This window comes from Heptranchias perlo, chromosome 6 (assembly GCF_035084215.1).
Source record: "Heptranchias perlo isolate sHepPer1 chromosome 6, sHepPer1.hap1, whole genome shotgun sequence".
In the NCBI taxonomy this organism is placed as follows: Eukaryota; Metazoa; Chordata; class Chondrichthyes; order Hexanchiformes; family Hexanchidae; genus Heptranchias; species Heptranchias perlo.
Genome location: NC_090330.1, coordinates 21,967,334 through 21,974,345, shown reverse-complemented (window position 1 = coordinate 21,974,345; position 7,012 = coordinate 21,967,334).

The following is a 7,012-nucleotide window of genomic DNA, read 5'->3' as shown; positions in this document are numbered from 1 at the left end:
AAATTGAACTTACCTGGGTCTAGGGACGCGGTTTCGTCATTGGAAAGGCGGAATGCTTGTGCCTGAATTCAGGCGTTAAGAAGGGAAGGTGGAAATGTGTCCGGAATGTTGTGCGATTCATCTCCCATCTTAAACCCCTGCCTACACTGTTCATAGGAACATAGGAATTGTTAGACGAGAAAAGACCAATTCGCCTTCTACCATCTTGGCAGTTGCATAATACTGTAATGGAGTCCAGAGACTTGAGCACCTGATCTATGCTGACATTTCAGTGCAGTACTGAGGGAGTGCTGCACTGCTGGCGGTTCCATCTTTTGGATGAGACATTAAACCAAGGCCCCATCTGCCCTATCATGCAGATGTAAAAAATCCCCCAGCACTATTAGAAGAGGGGGGGGGGGTACTCCCGGTGTCCTGGCCAACATTTATCCCTCAAACAACACCTAAAACAGATAGTTTGGTCATTTATTTCATTGCTGCTTGTAGAACCTTGCTGTGTGAAAATTGGCTGCCATGTTACATGTGACTACACTTCAAAATAACTTAATTGGCTGTAAAGTACTTCAGGATGTCCTGAGGTCGTGAAAGGTGTTATATAAACGCAAGTCTTTCTTTCTTTTTAATCACAGAGATCAATCTCTATCAATTAGTCTACAACAGACCCAGACATGGCATGAGGAAAACCCCAGTAGTGGAGAGATTTGGGAACCATGGGTCCAAAGCTATTTGTTCCTCCCAAACATGCTCCCTGTATGACATAAGATATAAGGCATGATGGCTGTGGGAAGAGAGCGGGTGGGCGGTTTTGCAGTTGCGAAACCCGGAAGGTAAGTGGGCGGGTCGCGATTGCATGAGGTCAATCAATGGTACTTGCGGGTTTTGCGCCCAGAGCCGGCCTGCAGTGAGAAGAACTGCACATCAGAGACAGGGGTGGGAAAAAGAGAGATCATCGGGCTTTGGGAAACATCGGAGATCAGGCTGGGTGGGGCGGTTGTCCCCAGCCGACATCGGAGATTGGAGATTGAGCAAGGTGTGGGGGGGGTGTTTTCCAGCCGACATCGGAGATCTGGATCAGGCAAGGTGGGGGGGGGGGGGGAGGGTGTGCCTTCCAGCCGACATTGGAGATCGGGCGGGGTTGGGGGGGGGTGTCTTCCAGCCGACATCGGAGATCAGAGATCGGAGGTTCCAGGCAGCATCAGTTTTAAGATTTCATGTTAACTTTTGTTTGGTATGTACAAATGTAAGGTTCATAATACATTAAAGAACCAAGCTGCATACAGAAAGTACAGAGAAGATCTAAAAAAGGAAATAAGGTGGGCAAAGAGAGAGAATGAGAATAGATTAGTGGCTAACATAAAAGGGAACCCAAAAGTCTTTTATAAACATATAAATAGTAAAAAGGTTGTCAAAGGAAGGGTGGGACCAATTAGAACAAAAAAGAAGATCTTCTTGTGGAGGCAGAGGGCATGGCTGACGTACTAAGTGAATACTTCACATCTTCACTAGAGAAGAGGATGCTGCCATTGTAGCAGTAAAGGAGGAGGTAGTAGCGATATTGGATAGGATAAAAATAGATAAAGAGGAGTTACTTAAAAGATTGGCATTATTCAAAGTAGAAAAGTCACCTGGTCCAGATGGGATGCATCCCAGGTTACTGAGAGAAGTAAAGGTGGACATTATGGAGGCTCTGGCCACAATCTTCCAATCCTCCTTAGATATGGGGGCAGTGCCAGAGGACTGGAGGATTGCAAATGTTACACCCATGTTCAAAAAAGGGAGAGGGATAAACCCGGCAATTACAGTCCAGTCAGCCTAACGTCAGTGGTGGGGAAACTTTTAGAGACAATAATCCGGGACAAAATTAATTGGCACTTGGAAAAGTATGGGCTAATAAATGAAAATCAGCACGGAAAATCGTGTTTGACTACAACAACAACAACTTGCTGTCGTAACTTCGCCAAATGTGTGGCGGATACTCTATTTACTTGCCTAAGCAGGGTTTCTGCTGCACCTCCGGTGACATTACATTGGCAGAGCAGCAGCAGCTTGGAGGAATTTCCTGGTCTATGCATTTAACCGCAAAATCTGTTCAGTTACAACACAGGTGAATAAAAAGCAGATATTAGGTAAATGTAGTTAAGATACAGATCAGCCATGATCTAATTGAATGGCTCGAAGACCTGAATGGCCTACTCCTGCTCTTATGTTGCTATTGATTTTTCATGACTTTCACAATGGGATTTAAAGTAAGAAGATTGATTTAGTTTACTTTAAACACAATAAAAAATATCGATAGATTGATTTCTCGAGTGGGGGCAGAATAGCAGTGCAAAGGAGATACAAAAAAATAGAACATTAGCCAATATTTAAAGTTTAACTTCTTTTTTAACCTCACAGCTCTTATCTGCATCCAGTTTCAGTAGAGACCAAAGATACAGTTCTAGTGGATGATGACGACCATGAAGTTGTTTCTTCTATCAACGTTGGAGAAACAACTTCATGGTCGTCATCATCCACTAGAACTGTATCTTTGGCCTTTACTGGAACTGGATGCAGATAAGAACTGTGAGGTTAATAGATTGAATAACAAGATGACAAAGGGAATGCAGAAGTGGGCTTCAGAGGTCAAAGTTTAGCAGTTGACAAGACATGAAATAACCAGATCAGATGGAGCTAAAATGAAAGTAATCAGAAAGGAGGATTAATCTTTTCACAACTGCACGATGCAACTGTTAACCTCCAATTCAATGCCACAAGAGTGCTTTTGGTAAATGCTATTTAGGATTGTATATTTGATCATTGTTTTTAGATTTGAGATGCATCAATGGGTTTACTCTGTAACCCTCATAAGTATGAGTTAAGAAAGAGATCAGTTCTCTCTCTACTTCAGGAAAGAGCATTTCATGACTGGGTCTCGTAATAAGAACAAAAGAACATAAGAAATAGGGGCAGGAGTAGGCCACATGGCTCCTTGAGCCTGCCCCGCCATTCAATTAGATCATGGCTGATCTTTGACCTCAACTCCACTTTCCCGCCCGATCCCCATATCCCGTGATTCCCCTAGAGTCCAAAAATCTATCTACGTCAGCCGTGAATACATTCAATGATTCAGCATCCACAGTCCTCTGGGGTAGAGAATTCCAAAGATTCACAACCCTCTGCGTGAAGAAATTCCTCCTCATCTCAGTGTTGAATGGTTGACCCTGTATCCTGCAATTATGCCCCCTAGTTCTAGACTCTCTAGCCAGGGGAAATAATCTCTCAGCATTTACCCTGTCAAGCCCCCTCATAATCTTATATGTTTCAATGAGATCACCTCTCATTCTTCTAAACTCCAGAGTCTAGGCCCATTCTACTCAAACTCTCTTCATAGACAACCTCTCAAACCAGAAATTAATCTAGTGAACCTTCGTTGCACCACCTCTAAGGCAAGTATATCCTTCCTTAGATAAGGAGACCAAAACTGTATGCAGTACTCCAGGCGAGGTCTCACCAATACCCTGTACAATTGTAGTAAGACTTATTTACTTTTGTACTCCAGCATAAAGGCCCTTTGCATCCCCTTGCATAAAGGCCAACATGCTATTTGCCTGCCTAATTGCTTGCTGTACCTGCATACTAACTTTTTGTGTTTCTTGTATGAGGACACCCAAGTCTCTCTGAACACCAACATTTAATAGTTTCTCCCCATTTAAAAAATATTCTGTTTTTCTAATCTTCCTACCAAAGTGAATAACATCACCTTTCCCCACATTATACTCCATCTGCCACCTTCTTGCCCGTTCACTTAACCTGTCTATATCCCTTTGTAGGCTCTTTATGTCCTCCTCACAGCTTACTTTCCCACCTAGCTTTGTATCGTCAGCAAACTTGGTCCCTTCATCTAAGTCATTAATATAGATTGTAAATAGCTGAGGCCCAAGCATCGATCCTTGCGGCACCCCACTAGTTACAGCCTGCCAACCCGAAAATGACCTGTTTATCCCTACTCTCTGTTTTCTGTCCTTTAACCAATCCTCTATCCATGCTAATGTATTACCCCCAACCCCATGAGCCCTTACCTGTGTAATAACCTTTTAGGTGGTACCTTATCGAATACCTTTTGAAAATCCAAAGATACTACATCCACTAGTTCTCCTTTATCTACCCTGCTAGTTACATCCTCAAAAAACTCTAATAAATTTATCAAACACGATTTCCCTTTCATAAAACCATGGTAACTCTGCCTAATCATGTTATGATTTTCTAAGTGCCCTGTTACCACTTCCTTAATAATGGATTCTAGCATTTTCCCGATGACCGATGTCAGGCTAACTGACCTGTAATTCCCTGTTTTCTCTCTCCCTCTCTTCTTGAATAGCCGGGTAACATTTGCTATTTTCCAATCCACTGGGACCATTTCAGAATCTAGAGAATTTTGGAAGATCATAACCAATGCATCCACTATCTCTGCAGCCACCTCTTTTAGAACCCTCAGATATAGGTCCAGGGGATTTGTCAGCTTTTAGTCCCATTAGTTTGTCCAATACTTTTTCTCTAGTGATATTAAGTTCCTCACTCTCATTTACCCCTTGGTTCCCCATTATTTTTGGGTATACTTTTTGTGTCTTCTACAGTGAAGACAGATACAAAATATTTGTTTAATGCATCTGCCATTTCCTGATTCCCCATTATAATTTCTCCTGTCTCAGCCTCTAAGGGACCAACATTTACTTTTGCTACTCTCTTCCTTTTTACATACTTGTAGAAGCTCTTACAATCCGTTTTTATAAGTAGGTTTCTCCCTCCCCCATCTCTAGTAGAGAAATAAAAACAGAAAGAAAATAATTCCTGGCATTCAACATGTTCCTGAGGGAATCTCAGGCCTGAATGTCATGTGAAATTTATACAGCTGTGAAAGGGGACATTTCAAAGGCTAGACTGAATATGTTGCTATGCCCTTTGGTGACAGTTTCAGACTACCTGTGACATTTGAAGAAATAGGGCTATAAAAACAAAAGATGGCTTAACATACTTACTATCCAATGTTCGGCTGAATATTTTCCATTTGATAATAACAGCAAACAACAACTTGCATTTATATAGCACCTTTAACATAATAAAATATCAAAAGGCACTTCACAGGAGAGATGTTCAAATGAAATTTGACATCGAGCCACATAAAGAGGTATTAGGACAGGTGACCAAAAGCTTGGTCAAAGAGATAGGTTTTAAGGAGCGTCTTAAAGGAGGAGAGAGAGGTAGAGATATGGAGTGGTTTAGGGAGGGAATTCCAGAGCTTAGGGCCTAGGCAGCTGAAGGCATGGCTGCCAATGGTGGTGCGATTAAAATCGAGGATGCGCAAGAGGCAAGAAGTGGAGGAGCACAGAGATCTCGGAAGGTTGTCAGGTTGGAGGAGGTTACAGAGGCCATGAAGGGATTTGAAAACAAGGATGAGAATTTTAAAATCGAGGCGTTCCCGGAATGGGAGCCAATGTGAGTCAGCGAGCACAGGGATGATGGGTGAACGGGAGTTGGTGCAAGTTAGGATATGGGCAGCAGAGTTTTGGATGAGTTGAAGTTTATGGAGGGTCAAAGACTAGGGGAGCATTGGAAAAGTCCAATGGAGGTAACAAAGGCACGGATGAGGGTTTCAGCAGCAGATGTGCTGAAGCAGGGGCGGAGACAGGTGATGTTATGGGGATGGAAGTGGGCGGTCTTGGTGATAAAGTGGATATGTAATCGGAAGCTCATCTAAGGGTCAAATAGGACTCCAAGGTTGCAAACGGTCTGGTTCAGCCTCAGACAGTGGCCAGGGAGAGGGATGGAGTTGGTAACTTGGGAACGGAGTTTGTGGCGGGGAGGCAATGACTTCAGTCTTCCCAATATTTAATTGGAGGAAACTTTAGTTCATCCAGTGCTGGATGTCGGACAAGCAGTGTGACAAATCAGAGACAGTGGAGGGGCCGAGGGAGATGGTGGTGAGGTAAAGCTGGGTGTTGTCAGCATGGAACCGTTCTATGATTCTATGATTCTACATGTGGAACCTGACGTCGTGTTTTCAGATGATGTTGCTGAAGGCCAGCATGTAGACGAGAAATAGGAGGGGGCAAAGGATAGATCCTTGGGGGACTCCAGAGGTAACGGTGCGGGAGTGCGAAAAGAAGCCATTGCAGGTGATTCTCTGGCTATTACTGGATAGAAAAGAATGGAACCAGGCGAACGTAGTCACACTCAGCTGGACGACGGAGACGAGGCGCTGGAGTGTATGTCAAAGGCTGCAGACAGGTCAAGAAGGATGAGGATGTAATTTGTGACTTTGATAAGGGCCATTTCAGCGTGGATTTGGGAGGCGACAACAAGTTCAAGGACTTTGGAGAGCAAAGGAAGGTTGGAGATGGGGCGATAGTTTGCAAGGACAGAGGGTTATAGGTGGGTTTTTTGAGGAGTGTGTGATGACGGCAGATTTGAAGGGGAGGGGGACAGTACTTGAGGAGAGGGAACCTTTAACAATATCAGCTAACATGGTGGCCAGGAAGGGAAGTTGGGTGGTCAGCAGTTTGGTGGGAATAGAGTCGAGGGAGCAGGAGGCGGGTCTCTTGGTCAAGTTGAGCTTGGATAGGGCATGAGGGGAGATAGGAGAGAAACTAGAGAAAGATGCAAGTTCAGGGCTAGGGTAGAGGGGAACCATAGGGAGGTTTGTCTTGGTGGGCTAGGGGAAAGGAGGGTAGCGGCAGAGGCAGCTCAATCTTAGTGACAAAGTAGTCCATGAGCTCCTCACACTTCTTGTTGGAGGTGAGGGTGAAGGAAGCAGGGAAGAGGGATTTAAGAAGACGGTTTGTAGTGGAGAAGAGAAACTGGGGGTTATCTTTGCATTCCAGGATGACCCTGGAATAGTGAGCAGTTTTGGCACAGGAGTGCAGTACTTGATAATGCTTTATGTGGTCCAGCCAGATCTGGCGATGAATGGCTAAACCAGTTGTCCGACATAAACGTTCAAGTCTGCATCCCTTTGACTTAAGGGAACAGAGAT